This window comes from Herpailurus yagouaroundi, unplaced genomic scaffold, assembly GCF_014898765.1.
Source record: "Herpailurus yagouaroundi ecotype Mexico unplaced genomic scaffold, PumYag 180, whole genome shotgun sequence".
Lineage (NCBI taxonomy): Eukaryota > Metazoa > Chordata > Mammalia > Carnivora > Felidae > Herpailurus > Herpailurus yagouaroundi.
In genome coordinates, this window is record NW_024412411.1 from 23,808,165 (window position 1) to 23,825,732 (window position 17,568).

The 17,568-nt window shown below is 38.0% G+C and overlaps 1 protein-coding gene across 2 annotated transcripts in view; it reads right to left on the reverse strand.

Moving 5' to 3' along the window:
• The window catches only part of MAML2 (mastermind like transcriptional coactivator 2), a 349,256-nt gene that overhangs the window by 18,153 nt on the left and 313,535 nt on the right, over positions 1–17,568 (reverse strand). The window lies entirely within an intron of this gene.

A 17,568-nucleotide genomic window follows, 5' to 3' on the forward strand; every position in this document is an offset into this window, starting at 1 on the left:
AGAAAGAGGTGGGCAGAGTGCTTAGTGTTGGCAAAATTAGCGAACTTCAAAATAAGTTCCAGTGAAATCTGGAAAACTAGCCCCTTCTAAGATTCAGAAAAGATCTGCATACCAAGAAAATGTAACTATGTTCCTTTCTCTAATCAAACAGATGGACTGTGCTAAATTTAGTTTCATTCCTTTGCAATACCAAAGGGTATAAAAATAAGAGATAAGCTCTCTTTTGGAATTTTGTAAAAGATTTTGAAGCCTCGTAGCTTCTGGCCTACAGGCTTTACCATGTACTCTACCCTACACATTCCTTCAGTTCATGATTGAAGTAATATTTGGCTGCTGCTACATTCTTTTGCCCTTATGTTAGCGAGGAAACACGAAACACCTCCTTACACAGGCTTGCTGTCATTGCCAAGATGTTGTGCAAACTTTAGTACATATAATATTTTGAAAGAAAAATATGCTCTGATGCGTCGGCTTTGATTTCCAGATTCGGCCTCGCTCTTTGCCTTACATTCATTCCCGTAGAACTTGGCCTAATAGAAATCAATCTGTTTCTATCTCAACACTCATTTTATCCTTAAGAGCTTGTGAACTTGTGAAGGCCATGGTAAAAATGGCACACCCTCAGCCTATCGATGAAAAGTGTGTGTGTGTGTGTGTGTGTGTGCACACGCGCGTGTGGTTGTGAATGAATTAGGCCACTTCCATTGATGTCATCTTTTATATGACAGAAAACCCAGTTTCCTAGAGAAACTGGTGTTCAAGGTTGATTTAACAGCAAACAATAGCCACGTGATTGGTTCAAATCCTGAATTTGAATGATCTTTCATTTTGTGTCTGTGTGTTTTCTGTTTCTAGGTTAGTATTTGATGCTAACTGACAAATTAGGCTTCTGATCCTATCCTCCTGGGATTTAATATACATGTACATTGAATATGCACTTAAAGTTTTTCACATCTGTGTGTGTGTGTGTGTGTGTGTGTGTGTGTGTTTAAGAGTTTAAAGTCCTGTTATAGTATTAGTTAAGCCACTGAATTAGAGTGTTGAGATATGGTTAAAGCTTCTTGATCCTTCTTTTCATCTAGCGTAGGACTGCCAGGCCAATAAAACATATCCGTATTCTTTTAATAAAGTTCTCCCAATAATTAAGCTATATCTTTAGAATTGTTATCTTCGTTCTTCAATGATTCATTTATTCAGCAATTATTTGTTCAGCATCTACTATGTATCATGCATTCTTCTATGCCTTGGAGATCAAAGTCCATGTAGCCTACTTGAAAAACCTTGCAGCTCATCTATACTTTCAAGCTGGACTACTGATGGAAAATTTACCTTCCAGAATGGTCTCAAGGATGTTAGAAAACCATTGGTAAATCAGGTGTGTGATGATGAAACCAGTTTGTCATGCCAAAGGCAATCCAAACATATGAAGTTGATTTACATTCATAGGAAGCTGGAAGCATGTTTTAACGGGAAAATATGGTAAAAGAATGCTTTCCCAAACGTGTTACTTTGTTGACTTAGTATCATGTCCATGAATTACTACAGGAAGCACTAACTCAACAAGGAGGTAAACTATGTCTACAAGACCTGGTAGAAAATTAAGGAGATACTTGAACTCTTGTAAATGGGCACCCCTTTCCTTAAGGGGCAAATGACTTGTTCTTCCTGCTATTAACTCTATTTCTCTCAAAGCTAGGTTGAGGTCCTTTTGAAAAAATGTCCAAATTAAAAAAATTAGAAATAAATTCCACTTTTCCATCCATAACTGCTCTTTCACCAAAACCTCTTCTTTAATATTTCAGGGATAAAAATGTAAAGACACTGTATGAAACCAATCTTGTAAATCTTAGTAACCAACATCAAGAGGATAGGCATGGCCACTGGGTCTTACTTTGATAAAATGTCTTTGTAAGTCATGCTTAACACGTGAGAGATCTTTCTAAAAGATGTTAATAAAAATGCTGTGATTACCTCTTTCTTTCATTTAATACAATGCAAAGTCTCTGTCAAGCAGGATTTCAGCAAAAGGTAGAACAGTGTCCACCTAGACACATCCTAAAGCAGCAAACAAAAATATCCCTGGTTTCATTGAAATATGTTGAAATACTAAGACTCATTGAATTCAGCCATTTTTACTGTTAATGCGCTGAACAGTGCGACATGGTAAGTTTCACAAAGCAAGCAAAGTTACCAGGCAGGTATTGTTCTTTTAATATTAAAAGGAAAAAAAAAAAAAACAACAACACTCTAAAAAATATTTGTCTTCTTCTGGGCATCTGGGTAAAATGGCTCTCTGTTTTTCTGAACTTATTTTGGAAGGGGACATATAATGATTTTTTCCCCCCACAAAAATGAAGTAATGTAAGTTACTTGGGATCCATGAGAGTATTTTGGCGTGGGATGACTGCCCTTTCTTTTTCTTGGCTTCCAGAGCTAGGCATCTGCAATTTGCAAAACAAATTCAAGATAAAGTACCCAGCTGGGCAAGTTTGTACAGTAGATCTCATAAACGGGTTTGCTATTCAATCAATCTTTCTCCCCACCCCCCTTCTCTCTTGCCCTCTTCTTTCCCTGTCTCAATGAACTAACTGCTCAACTGTTCTTCCAGGCTATTCATCTTCTGAACTGTCTACTTATGAAGCCATTTATTTATCTCTATGCCTGAGAAACAAGTTGCCTTAACCATTTCAGATTCCCTGCAAGCTGGCAGCCCCACTAAGTTATTTACTTGGGGCACAGATAGTGAGCTGGCTCTGTGTGGCTAAAATAATTGAATAGTTCTGACACAACAACAATGACCACAAAACAATTACCAGGAAATCGTCCAGGAAACAACTTCCAAACCCAAAGACTGAAGGGATAAAACACTCTTGTCTTCAGGCTGCCTGTCTTCTATTTGAAGGGTCAGCAAACTATGGCAAGACTGGTCAAACACAGCTTGCCACCTTTTTTGGTAAATACGATTCTATTGGAACATAGCCATGCACATGCATTTGTATATTGTTTGTGGCTGCTTTCACACTACAACAGAGCTAAAGAGTTGTGATGGAGATCTATGGTGCACAAAGCCTAAAATATTTACTATCTGGCCCTTAATGGAAAAAGTTTGCTGACCCTTGCACTATTTGGCTGTACTGGCCAAGGAATGCTAAGTACTTTGGTCTTTTATATTAAATTGATAAAATGCCTGAAACAAAGTGCCCAGCAATCCTTGGAAAGAACTGGCAAGTCGGCAGTGAGAAATACCTATCATGACGTCTGTTCACAATCGCCCTCCACTCCAGCCACGATTACAAACTGTGGGAACTGAAAAGGAACTTACAGATCTTTCATCCGACTTCATTTTACAGATGAAGACGTTGCCCAGAAAGGTTAAGGAATTGACTTGCACGAGGTCACAGACCTCACTAAAAGATGAAGAACACATATCCCAATCCAGGAAAACATTAAGGAGGGATGCATGGAACAAAATGTATCTGCTTAGGAGAACCTTAGCTTGTCTGATAGGAGTGGCTTGTTGGGGGCACCTGGGTGGCTCAGTTGGTTCGGTGTCTGACTCTCGATTTCGGCTCAGGTCATGATTTCATGGGTTCATGAGTTCGGGCCCCGTGTCCTGACAGCGTGGTCCCTGCTGGGGATTCTCTGTCTCCGTCTGTCTGTCTGTCTCTCCATTCCCTGTTTGCATGCCTGTGTGCGCATGCTTGCCCTCTCTCTCACACAATAAATAAATAAACCTTAAAAAAAAAAAAAAAAAGAACTAGCTTGTGGGGGTTGGGGGCGGGGTAGGGCAAATGTTGCAAGGTGGAGTATGCAAACACAGAAGATTGTATCTGAGTTAGTATTTTTCTTTGTCCTTTGCAATTACGAATAGTAGCTGCTTTCTCTTTCTAGTTAATAGGGCATTTTTCTTCACTTGCTCAGAACCTTCCCACTTACCCTGCGGGGAAACCCTGATCATATGTTTATAATCTGTTTGGTTCAAATGATTAGAATGAATTTTGTGGTCACTGTAGAGTTCATCCTTCAGATGTTACCCAATTTTCAAGTCACCAGGACACTGCATCTATTCTAAGCCTCTGGGGTGGACACTTATTATGGGTTGGCACAGAAGACCAGTTCCATGAGCGAGGAAGCAGCATTTAGGTGGGAGAGTGGCCAGGAACAAAACGTCAGTGGGTCAGGGTGGAGTGGGAAGAGTTTGGTAACTCAGGGGAAGGAATGAGAAATTTTTCTTAAAAGAGAAACTCTTTAACTTTAGAAGGGCTCTTTGTGGCGGACCTGAAATTTCTGCTCTGTAAGTTAGCTTTTAGCTTTTTATCCCTAGAGCAGTGGTTTCAAGCTCTTCTTTGGATAACAGTGCCTTTTGAGGGGTTCACAAAGCTATGGATTCTGCCTCTCTTTTCTTACCCCCAAGTACACATACAACTAACAATTGTGTCTACATTTTCAGGGAGTTTACAAATTTTCTAAACATCCACAGACCATCCGTTGACCTCACGTTGAGAACTCCACCTCCTACCCCTCAAAGGTTAGTGTTGATGAGAGTAACGAAATGATTTTCCACTTGGATACATTCTCTACACTGCACCCCCAGCCTAAAGCCATCTATGGTTCCTCTCAGCCTTTGGAATCAAGTCCTGGCTCCTGAGTATGGCACAGAAGGCCCTCCATGATCTGGTCTCTGCATGTTTTTCCAGTTTCATCTCTCAACACATGCTTTCTTCACTTTCTACTCTAGTGATATTAAACTACTTGCAATTCTTCAAACCCACAGAGCTCCTTCTCCTCTCCACACTTTCGCATATGCTCACAACATCTCTGCCGGGAGCCCTCTTCCCCTGCTCCTCCCTACCAAGGGATCACTCTTTTTTCTTTGCTCAGTTCAGATGTCACGTTTTCAGGAAGTCTCCTCCGGCCTCCCAGTGCTGTTCAGTGCCTGCCCCTCTTTTGTGCTTCCATAACAGTTGGTACTTGCTCATAGGAGGGCATTTTTCACTCTGTATCACAACTGCTTGTTTGCTTATATCTACCTCCCAATAGAAGTGTTTAGAAGGCTCGGATGTTCGCCATGTTTTTCCCAGTATGCAGCAGACCTTCCATACATGTCTGTGGGTTTTGGGGGAATAAATAAATACATACATAAATGAAGAATCCATGTGAAGCAGAAAATGGGGACAGAACCTCCTGCCATAAGGCACATGGGATAAAAATGTTAGCTCTTTTCAAAGGCACCTGGAAAGCCAACATAGGAGAGGGAGGCAAAGGCTGAGTAGCACTGGTAAGTCCAGTGTTGCATTTATAAGTGCACCACTTTAGAAGGACCCACAGCATAAAGAATATTTTAGGAAGGAAAGAGCTAGTGGTGAGGGATGGTGGAGAACATGATGATGATGATGATGATAGTGGTGGTGATGGTGATGGGTAGTAGATACGTTGGAAGGCAAGAAGAAGGCACACCGGTGGAGAATAATTTCTACCAATAGTTACCATCTTTGAAAGCTATGTACCAGGCTATGTGTTGAGGGTTTGACATTGATTATCTCATTTAATCTCCTCAATAATTCTGTTTTAATTGTAATTCCCGTTTTATTTATTTGAAGTTTATTTATTTATTTTGAGAGGGGGGAGAGAGCAAGCACGAGCAGGTGAGAGGCAGAGAAAGAGGGAGAAAGAGAATACTAAGCAGGCTCCTTGTGCTGTTAGTGTAGAGCCTGACACAGGCTCGATCTCACAAACCGTGCGATTATGACCTGAGCCGAAATCAAGAGTCAGATGCTTAACCTACTGAGCCACCCGGGTGCCCCTATGATTCCCATTTGATAGATTAAGAAATCTCTCTCTCTCTCTCTCTCTCTCTCTCTCTCTCTATTTTACACATATGCCTTTAAAATGCAAAGTACCTTAAAGGCTTAATAAAATAAGGTTATTGGCAAAATATATTAAAAATATTCTTCTGTTCTAAAAGCAATTGGAGTGGGTAGGCAGCAATAGTGAAAAGTGGATTCTGGGATCAGACAGAGCTGGGTTCAAATCCCACCTCTGCTTTTTTCCAACTTGTATGGGAGTAATAATATTTATCTCAATATTACCCCAATAAATGGCAAAAAGTTAAGTGAGGTGAGTAGTATAGTATAGTAGTATCTGGTATGGAATAGACATGAAATAAATGTTAATGTCTCCTTTTAAGTAAATTTGATGTTTATTGAATATCAAAGATGAATATCAAAGACACACATATTAAGGTACTGGACTAAACAGAATATAATTTCTGATCATCACATAGTGAGGATAGCGTGATGTTTATAATAATACTAGCAATAAACCAACAAGCAACAATGATCAGTGTTAAGTCACTTAGCTAAGCATTTCACCACTGCCTCTACCAATTAAAACAAGATTAGGGGATTGTGTTTAAGGGTAACCGTACCCTTGTTGAGTTTATTCTATAAATTGTGTTGATACTAATCCCTTCTTCTTCTCCCTTCTCCCTTAGGCTTATAAATCCTCTGTACAAAAACTTTCATTTCAAAGGACACACATTAGGAACTGCTTTTTTAAAAAATTTTTAATGTTTGTTTATTTTTGAGAGAGAGAGAGAGAGGGTGTAAGCAGGGGAGCGGAAAAGAGAGAGGGAGACACAGAATCTGAAACAGCTCTGAGCTGTCAGCCCAGAGCCCAATGCGGGGCTCGAACCCACAGACCTTGAGATCATGACCTGAGCTGAAGTCAGATGCTTAGCCGACTGAGCCACCCAGGCGCCCCAGGAACCAGTTTTATACCCTAAAAGTGTGCTATTCCTCTAGAAGCGCTTGGTTTGGGATGAGATAAATATCAACATTTTCTGTTCTTGAAAGTGAAGGCAATCCAGTAAAGAAGTAGTAATGGAGAAGGAAGAAGGGGTAGAGGACACTACAGTTCAAAAGGAAGGAAATACTTCTTAAGGGGCTGGTTCTTAAATCAAAAGGATGTCCAAATTATATATGAAACAAATCTTGATTTTTTTTTTATCTAAGAGAGAGAGAGACAGACAGACAGACAGAGAGAATCTTAAGCAGGCTCTCCACTCAGCGTGGAGCCTGATGTGGGGCTCGATCCCAGCTGACCCTGGGATCATGACCTGAGCTGAAATCGATAGTCAGACACTCAACTGACTGAACCACCCAGGTGCCCCAACAAATCTGGAATTTTTAAAAACCGATTTCCAGAGGTTGCTTCTAACACTTGGGAAGTAATGCCAGATTTTTCCTTTGGAAATAATAAAAAAAAAAAAAATGTAGAATTTTGACTCTGGAATTTCTTTAATGAAAATTGTATAGACTGCTTTTAGCTTCTTATCTCTTTAAGATTGAGAAATGAGGAATCTAAGAAAATCCTCACATATTTTATGTGGTATCTCATGACAAAATACTGTAATGATGAAAAATGTAAGCTTTGTAGTCAAAATGCCTAGGCTTAAATATTTCCTCCATGACTTATTAATGGTTCTTAAGCAAGTTATAAAAATCTCTATGTCTCAGTTTCTTCTCTGTTGAGGGGCAAATAACACTGCCTTACTTATACAATTGCTGTATGGCTTAAATAAGATTAGGTAAAATATGTGGCAGTCTCTGGCTCACAGGAAGTATACAAAAACAGGTAGCATTTATTTTAAACTATGGTTTTCCTTAACAGTTTTTACTTATTCTTACTTATACACATTGACATTATTTCATTGATTCTTGTACGAATCTGGTTCATGTGACCTGTGAACCTTGTTAATTTCGTGTTTTTTTTTTTTTTTCCTACGTTTATTTATTTCTGGGACAGAGAGAGACAGAGCATGAACGGGGGAGGGGCAGAGAGAGAGGGAGACACAGAATCAGAAGAACCTTGTTAATTTCGTAGCCTTCTCTTTTCACCTCTCTAGGCCTTACTTTCTCCAATGTTAAGATATGGAAATTAGATTATAATCTCTAAATTCCATTCCAGTGCTAGAATTGTTGAAATTCCATTTTTATTGAATCAAGCTAACAATAAATACCACTGTAATGAAATAATTCAATTTCTCTTTTTTTCCATTGAGTCTAGAATGCAACTTAACAGCACAACTTGCAGCGGTTTTGTCACTATAATGTACAAATACTAGATTGACGCAGTTGGGGGTGAGAGGCAGGAAATCACACTGGTTATTTTCTTCTGAAGTGACTGAGGTAAATGCACTGAAGCTTGGGAATGGGAACGTTGAAAAAATTCAAACTCAATTCTGCATCCGTTCAGATACTTCAGTGTGCAAGGCATAATGTAGAACTATACAGGTTTGATAGTGTTGGACTTTTCTGATTGATTCTGTAAAAAGTCTGGTTTTCCCCCCTGATTCTGTAAGAAAAAAAATCTACAAATTATTTTGCTAGAGGTGATTTTTATATCCATCTGTGCTAAAATATATAAAACATATTGACCTATAAAGTAGCCCACATATTCTTGACATATCTCCTTTTAAGAGAAATGAGAGAATATCTTGGTTATTGCAGGTTATCTAATAAACATAGAAATCTAGATGCACTGACACAGCACAGTGACTGTGGTCAATATCTTCAAATGTGTCCATCTACTCTAATGTAACATGATTAGCTATTTTCGAATGTATTATTATAATGACCACAAAGGACGTTTAAAAAGGAGCCATCTGTTCTCTGTTAAATGTAGCCCTGAAGTCTCCCTTGAATTAGCAAAGCAAGCCACTAAATACTTCAGTGGGACTTCAAAAAAGCTGAGTTCTCCCTAAGAATCACTAAGGGATGAACTTCAAAAGATTAGAGGTTTCACTTGGATCAATTCCCAGAAAATCAGGTTATTTACCAAATCTTATTTATGCAAACTATACAAACACATTTTGATCTGCAGAGTACCAAAATAATGTTTTAGAAAAATGATAACCTTAAGTGAAAAAGTCTACCGTGGAAAAGAATGGGGAAAGTCAACTTTCTTTGGTCTGATTATCTGTCTGTCTACATTCATCAAATCAGCTGTACAAGTATTACCAGATCTGCTATTTCTTTATGTTTATAAATTCAGAGAGAAATTACCAAAAAGTTTTATTAATTCTGTTGAGTAATAAGATTAGGGATGTCTTACATGCACACACACACACACACACACACACACACACCCCGTATTTTAGCTTCTCTGTTTGGATTACAAAATGGTGGAGATTATTAAATTATTTTTAGACATCAACCAATTTTAAGACATTTTTTTTCATCTATAAAGATTTCTAGTATAAGTTTGGGTTCATAAGCTAACTCTTTACATTAATTCATCTGAATAGAGAATTCAGAATAAGGCAGGTCTATCTTGGTAGTGTCCAACATAGGTGACTGGTATTGCTTGAATTCTAATCGCATCTTGTATTTATCTCTGTTATAGGATCTATCAATTATTTATTTACATGTATGTTTTCTCTTACTAGGCTGTTATTACTTCAAGAACACGGACTTTTTTATTCATCTGTGCATTTCCACCAGCACACATAAGCCTGACCTAAAGTAGACACCTAAATAAATAATAACTTGACAATCAGATAAGCTTAATTTATAACATGATTTGCAATTATTTAGGTGTTACTAAGAAAGTAACATATATATGAAAAGCTTCCAGTGAAATAACAAGTATTAATATAAAATATCATATAAAATGCCTCCTCTGAGAATATTATTACTTGTTAATTCAAGACACTATATGAGTCTTTTTGCTTATAATTAATACCTTCAACTTAAATTTAGCATGTACAGTGTTCTGTGAACTTTTAAACTTTTTTTTCTTAGCAATTTGGGTAGCTTGATTGTATTGGATTCTGTTACTTGTAACTGGAAACAGATCCTTGATTTGAACATAACTGTCCAGTGATTTTAAAATTGGGTAAACATTTGTGGCTTACGTTCCTAACGGCTGATCAGGAGAGAATGCATGAAGGGAGACTGATATGTCATACAGTCACCAGTGTTTACATCGTTTTGTGTTTTCCAGCTCCATGTGGTACTTTTTAAAAGGGTATATACATCTGGGACTGCTACAGCTCTTCGGCTGCCGGCTGGATCCAAATAAACAGTTCATTTAGCATATATCTGAGCATTTCCGGATATTTAAATCAAAACTGTGACTAAATTTGAGCCAATCTGGAATCGCTTTATAATTTAAAAATATTGTTATTTGGCCATCTAGAGGAGAAAAAAAAAACCTATAAAAATAATTTTTAAAATTTCTAGCCTGTTCATAAACTTAACAGAACTTGGCCCAAGTATGCGAAATGTCACAATATTGGATATCATGGAAACTTAAAACCTGTCAGCTATCTTCTTTGCTTACAGTATTAGCAAACAATTGGCTTGAGAATGTTACTTAACTGAACAAATTAGCCGAATCAAGCAATTGTTTTTGGTAAGGCACAGCGTGATTATCTTTTCTAAGGACCCGATTTACCTGATAGATCTTTAGTTGAAGCTCACCATATTTATCTAATCCTTGCCAGGTCTTAATTTCAGTTTTCTCCTTACAGACACAGCTGCATTGACACCACTTGGATTCTAGTATCATTTTTCAAAGTTGCTTTTTTCAAGGTATTGGGCAAACATTAGTATTCCATTTTAGAAAGGTGATGAAATTGATCAATATGTTGAGGGTTAATCAAGCTAAAGTATTTTGGCCTCTTTAGAAACCAAGTAACATTGTTAGATGTAATGTTAATGTACAACTGACCAGTTATGGAGACTGCATAAAAGGAGACAATTCAGTTCCTTTAAAAAAAATACATATCCCACTTGATGCTGAAGATGCTGTCTTCATGTATGGCAGTCCTTCTATATCCTAGTGCTACAACTTTTCCATTACTTCTCAATTAAATCTGAACAATTTTCTCACACTTTTTTTTTTACTCTACCAGAATCATTTCTATTTTGGCAGGTGGGTTCATGGTTTTCTCCTAGGTAATATACCATTCATTCACATACCCTGCTATATAGCTCTCCATACTAAGAAGATATTAATCTTTGGATTTCATCTGTCTTTGGTTATAAAAGAAAGTGAGATGGTCACTGCTTTTAGGAGGAAAAGCAATACATTTAGATAATATAGCTTATTTTAGTAATTTAATCATACTTATTACTTACAGAGATCAAAGAGAGGCTATTTATGTGGGGTCAGTAACTTTCAGTCAAGTTAACATCAGTGGAACTAACTTGTGTGCTTACTACTACACTGGTATTTTGAGGGTAGAAGAAAACAGGGGCATTGATATATTGATACATGATCCCTTCACTTCTTAGGGAAGCCATGAAAAGTATGGTAATTTACCTGTAAGTATCTATTATAGTAAAGGAAGGCTGCTGTGTTTCTATTTAAATGCAAATAATAATTCACAGTGTTGTATAGAGAGTGATTTATTTCTATGTGTTTTTCCCCTAGGATTTTAGGCTAGCCACTAGAAATACTGTCCAAGGACATCTATTCAAGGCTCTACCTCACAGAATGGTCGAGTATTCCTTAACGTTTATATCTGTGGTCAAGGATAGAAAAACAATCAGGCCTACCAGGATTTATAAAGCATGGCTTATTGAATGATATTCCTTAGAGGGCTGTAGTTCCATGAACTGAATGGGGAACAATTTGTAGCACGGGAGATGATCTACTTACTGCAAACTGTAATACGTCTTAAATGACCAAACCAGCTATAATTATCATTATCATTGTAAACCTCCTGATTTCTGTCTTAATTTAGGATATATCCTCATTGTAACTTCAGCGGATAAATACTATGGTCAGAGAACATTTACATTTTCTCTCTTTAATCTTTAATATCTGGATACATATATAAATGTTGAGGTGAGACTATGAAAATGGAAATGTTTATAGGTTATATACTCACCATTTTGCCAAGCAAACTGGATTTCTCTTTAGAGATTTTTTTTTCAACGTTTATTTATTTATTTATTTATTTTTTGGGGGGGGGACAGAGAGAGACAGAGCATGAACGGGGGAGGGGCAGAGAGAGAGGGAGACACAGAATCGGAAACAGGCTCCAGGCTCTGAGCCATCAGCCCAGAGCCTGACGCGGGGCTCAAACTCACGGACCTCGAGATCGTGACCTGGCTGAAGTCGGATGCTTAACCGACTGCGCCACCCAGGCGCCCTTCTCTTTAGAGATTTAAATAAAAACTGGTTTGGGGGCGCCTGGGTGACTCAGTCGGTTAAGCGTCCGATTCTTGATTTCAACTCGGGTCATGATCTCACAGTTCATGAGTTCCAGGCCCATATCGGGCTCCCTGCTGACAGCACAGAACTTGCTTGGGATTCTCTCTCCCTTCCTCTCTCTCTGTCTCTCTCCTGCTCATGCTCTCTCTCTCAAAATAAATAAATACAACTTAAAAAAATCAAATAAAAACAGGTTTTCCTATTTGGGAGGATTTAGAGCGAACCTCCTGAGAGATACAGGGGCAGACCAACAGGCCTTTCCCAAGCCGCTGCCTACCTTTCCATGTGGGGGACACTCTGGAGAGGCAGCTCCCTGGGCCATATAGGATCATTTCTGATATCAACACAACATTCAGTTACCTGCAGACTATGTAGGAACACAGGATGCTGGCAGAGGCCACGTTTTAGATTGCTAGAGGTCTAACGATCCCTTCTCAACTTCCCTGATTATACTGTGGATGAGTTAGGAGGACCAGGGGGAAAGAGAGGGAAGGACACATAATATTTTGAACCAGTTACATAAGATGCAAACTAGGAGAAAAGTGGTTTCATGCAGATATCAAAAAAACCATAGCAGGCTTTATTTGTTAGAGAGAAATACTTGTGGCTAGAAATATATTTGGCTAGTAGGAATAATCTGACATTATCACCAACAGTTTTAGTTATTCCCTATCTTCTAGTACTTCCACAGAAGGATGTATTTTAGAAATAATTTCATGATAATGATCCAACGATGTTTATAAGAACTTTAGAGTTGTTTTTTTTAAGGTCATATCAACCCAGAAGAATCATTTTTTTTACATTTAAAAATAGTATTTTTTTCCCGCCTTTAAAATGTCCCATTGATCTTTTTATAGCAGTAAAATACAGATACAAAAATGGTTACGCAAAAGTCCAGAAGCTAGTCAACGACAGAATAAATGGGGTTTTTTTTTTCTTAGCCTTTAGAAAAACGCCAACACACACTTCAGCGTCTCACATGATTTGGTGGTTAAGGATTTGGTTTGCAAAGCACAATTCAATATTTTATTTATAGAAGGCAAAAAAAATGGTAACAACTTTACATTTTGATTTCTGCATATCTGTGTTTGCCAAAAAGAAAAGGTGTCTATGTGTCTGAGTGTGTGTGTGTGTGTGTGTGTGTGTGTGTGTTTGTGGTTGGGAAAGAGTCTTCCTCCCATTACTTCATAAAATCTCCTTCTATCTATTTCTTTCATTGTCAAAGTTCCTCAAAATTATTTTGCTGAAATCTTGTATGCCGGGATTCAGCCGAGCCAAACTCTTGGATATCTGTTGTCTATTTTTGGGCTGGAGTAACTAACATTCAGTAAACAGAATGTCCAGAGCCTCTTCTTAAAGCACCACTAGCAGGCACTGTTAGAGCATTTTCATTCAGTTTATTCGGCTTGGGCAGACCGGGAACAGCGGCTTACACCAACTGAGGATCACTGAACACAATCTCATAGCAACAGACACCAAAACAGTCCCTCATTACAAGCCTTGTCCGACAATCAAGTCTTTAACGAGAACAAAGGTTGACAGTGATTAATCATTAAGCAGTTCCTTGTTCCTAGATGCACGTGTTCTCAGCAGCCTCCTGCAGAGGCAGTCTGGCATATTTCCTGTCTCTGTGCTCCACTGTGCCATGTCTGAAGGGACACCCAGGCAGCCTTCTCACTATTTTAATTTCAAATGCTACAAACATCTACAGAGTTTCTATGTGCACATGTCTTGACTTTTATTCTGAGCCTGGCAGACTCTGAATGGATATAGGCAGAGAGAACAAAATAAGCTGTTAGCTCCACATCTGCTTACTAGATTCTGTTCAAAGACAGTATAAGAAATTGATTAAACACTGTTTTCTGGACTAAACCTTTGAAATGTTTGTTTCCTTCAGCAACGCAATATGTTGATACAATTTAGTTGCGCAGCATACATAAGATACCTTCCCTACTGTTTCTACATAAAAATAGCTTCTATGTTGGCAAAGCACCATGCTTTAAAAAGCAGTAAAAATTTTTTTCAGAAATCCTCTTTCAAATAATTCTGTTTCACAAAGCAGCAGCTTTGTAATGTTAACTGACATGGTCATCATTTTACTCAATACTCTCTTTTGTTGTGTGTTTTAATTACTTGACAAGGTACAATTTATCTAAGCTGGTTATGCAATGGTATATGTATTGCTATTAATAGACTGACTTGAAGTTCTATTTTTTTCCTCTTTTAACATATAAATATCACTGATGAAAACTACGTTACCTATGAATTAGGAGGTCAGGTGAAGAAGGAAGAGTAGCCATGAGACAGAAGTTTCTAGGAGGTGAGAGGCAAGGGTTAATGGAAACAACGTCAACAAAATTACCACAGGAATCCAGTTATATTAACAGCAAATATATTGTTTCTCAATAACAAACATCACATATAACATAAAAACAAAATGGGATAGTCTTAAGGATTCTTTATACCTATCAATTTCTCTTCAAACCAGTCAGAATTCACTAATGGCCGGTCTCCAGTGGTTTGAGTAGAAGATTTTAACTAGTATGTCTACAAAATAAAAACTAAAGCACGAAATTCAATCAAAAATATGAAATATGCAATTCTCCCAGTGCATCTGGCATGTTGTAGTATATAAATATGGTATTTTATTTTACAGTTGTAATTTTTTTTTTACCTGAGTTATATTCAACTCACTAAGGAAAGGAAAATGACAATGACATTCCACAAACAAAAAGACCACCTTATTATTGGTAGCTGAGCTCTTCACCCAAATGTATGTGACAGGGATGACATAATGGTTGTTGACTCATGTTAAGATCAAAGCAGCCTATTAGGACACCCCATTCAGAAAATGAACATCTTTTAACCGGAGCCTCCTGGGATCAACATTTAAAACTAACAACAGTGAACTCTGAACTGTGAAGGAAAGCAGTGATGGACCAGAGGAGGAAAACTTTCAGGATTTGAGATTTTCTTAGGCTACATTCTTATAAACCAACCCATCTGAATACTTTAACTTAATTTAACTTATGATAATCTACTCTGGCTATATATTTCTCTGGAGTTAGGGTAAATTGTCTTCACCTCACACAAATCACTTTGAAAACACAATATTGGGCTTCAACTGGTTTGCTTAGCCTCAATCTTATTCCAGTTAGAAGCTAAGCTTGTAACATTTGGGGGCGTATGTCAAAATCTTAGGGGAAATGCCTAAATCGATTACAAATTAAGGGACTCTAAAACTGTGTAGACGGCATGGAATATTAGAGCAATTTTTAAATCATGGGGTATGAAAATTTCAAAGAAATTCCAATAAATTCCAATATATGCTTATTTGAGTCATTATCCATAAATAACGATAATAGGTAACATGTATTGGGAACTCACTATGTGTCAGTCCCTTTAGTGGACACTGTATGCACTATCGCATCTCATAACCGTAACCACCTTCTGTGATAGCCCTATTAGTATTCCCATTTTACAGTTGAGAGAACTGATATTTAGAGATGGTAAATGATTCATTGAGAGAGTAAGCAATGGAGACAAAACTCTAATTCAGGCAGCCTGACTTCAGAGCCATGCTATAATAGTAGTATAATAAATAAAAGAAAACTCACTCAGCCAGAGTCTTTGTTATAAAGCAGTGGTAAACATATACTATCAGCGCATAATATGGAAATATGAAGCAATGTGGTGTAGCGCAGCAAGTATACAATTTGGAGATAAAGGGCCTGTATTCGATATCGAGTAATAGGCCATCAAGTTGCTTCGTTTTTCTGAACGCCAGTTTCCTCATTTGCAAAAGTAGTGTGATGCCCAATTCCCACTGTAGTATGTGAGATATTATATGTAAAAAGAATTTTGTAAACGCTGTACTCCAGTTGGGTAAAATAAAAGCATGAAGCTGCAGACATATTTTCCATTAAGCCAATCCAATAAATGTGGAAGAACAAGAACAATAAAATGAAAGTGTTAAGAAGGCAAAAAAAAGCCAATTTTATGGAAGCATATTAGCTACGACCATTGTATGTCAAAATGTGTAGAAGATACCTTATACTACAGAAAAGACATAAACCAAAGTGAACTGAAAAAGAAGTTAATTTTCTGCAGGGATTATGGCATCGTTGTTAGGAATTTTGCACTTGCCCAGTTTAAAACCTGGGCAAGTTACTCAAGTCTTAAGATCTCTGTTTTTCTCATTAGTGAGATGGAGATCATGAATGTAGGGATTAAAGGAGATAATGCATATGAAGTTCTTCATATTAACAAGGCTTAGTTAATACCAGTGTCTAGTATAATTATTATTTAACTTTTGTCATTATAGTTTAAAAGAAAGAATATATTTTCAGGAGAGGTCTACACAGAGATGACATTTCAGAGTCTTATGGAAGGAAGTCAAGGAAGGCAGTGCCTAGGGAACACACATAAACCCGGCATTTGGGGCTGCCTTTAAGTACATCATCAGGTTGATTCTAAAGTCCTTTTGCTTAAAAGTTAATTTTACTGAAACTGACTGGCCCCAAGGTTCAGCTCTTATCAGGACTTCAGATTGGGTCTCTGTCTATGTGGATAGACTTAGTTTCATTCAGTGAAATGCTGTAGTTGAACTTGTTACCTGAGTCTGAGATGCTGTCTGACTCATCACACAGATGCGACCTACTCTAATTGGAGGGGCAGGGACACAGTTCCTGTTGGGAGGGGACAGAGAGAGAGAATGAAGGAGAGGGGGGAGGAAGACTAGGGAAGGGCACTGGAGATCAGAGCCATTCTGACCACCTTGTTCCTCTCAGGGGCAGGAAGCTGTCTGGTGACCAGATTATCAAATTTCCACCTGTACCACATCCAGCACCCTTAGGAGACATGACATCCCTCCACTGCACCTTTTACACCTGATGCCTGTGATGTTTTGAAACTCTCCCTCCTCAAGTTTGAAGAGAGCATGTACCATCATATCCGACAGAGATGATCAGATTCTTGGAGGAACACTAATTGTGGGGATGTAAATAATTATCATAATATTTTACAAGGGCTTTTAGAAATAAGTAGAGGGTTCCTTGTGTCCATTTAGATACGGATACCCAGAATGCCCTTCAAGGTGCATTTGCACGGAAATATGGGCTTTAGGAACGTGAAGAAAAGGGTAGATACACTATATACACTGTTAGTATGGTGAAAAAGAAGAAAAGACGAAACTTTGATTTAGAATGCTTTCCAATTAGAACACGGAAAGGAAGAACAGAGCCAAAAATTCTATGGAAAAGATTTGTTTAAAATAGCTAAAAAAAAGGGGGGAGGGGGGAGTGGGGTAGGGTGGGGAAGAACCAGTCAAAACATTTCCAGTTG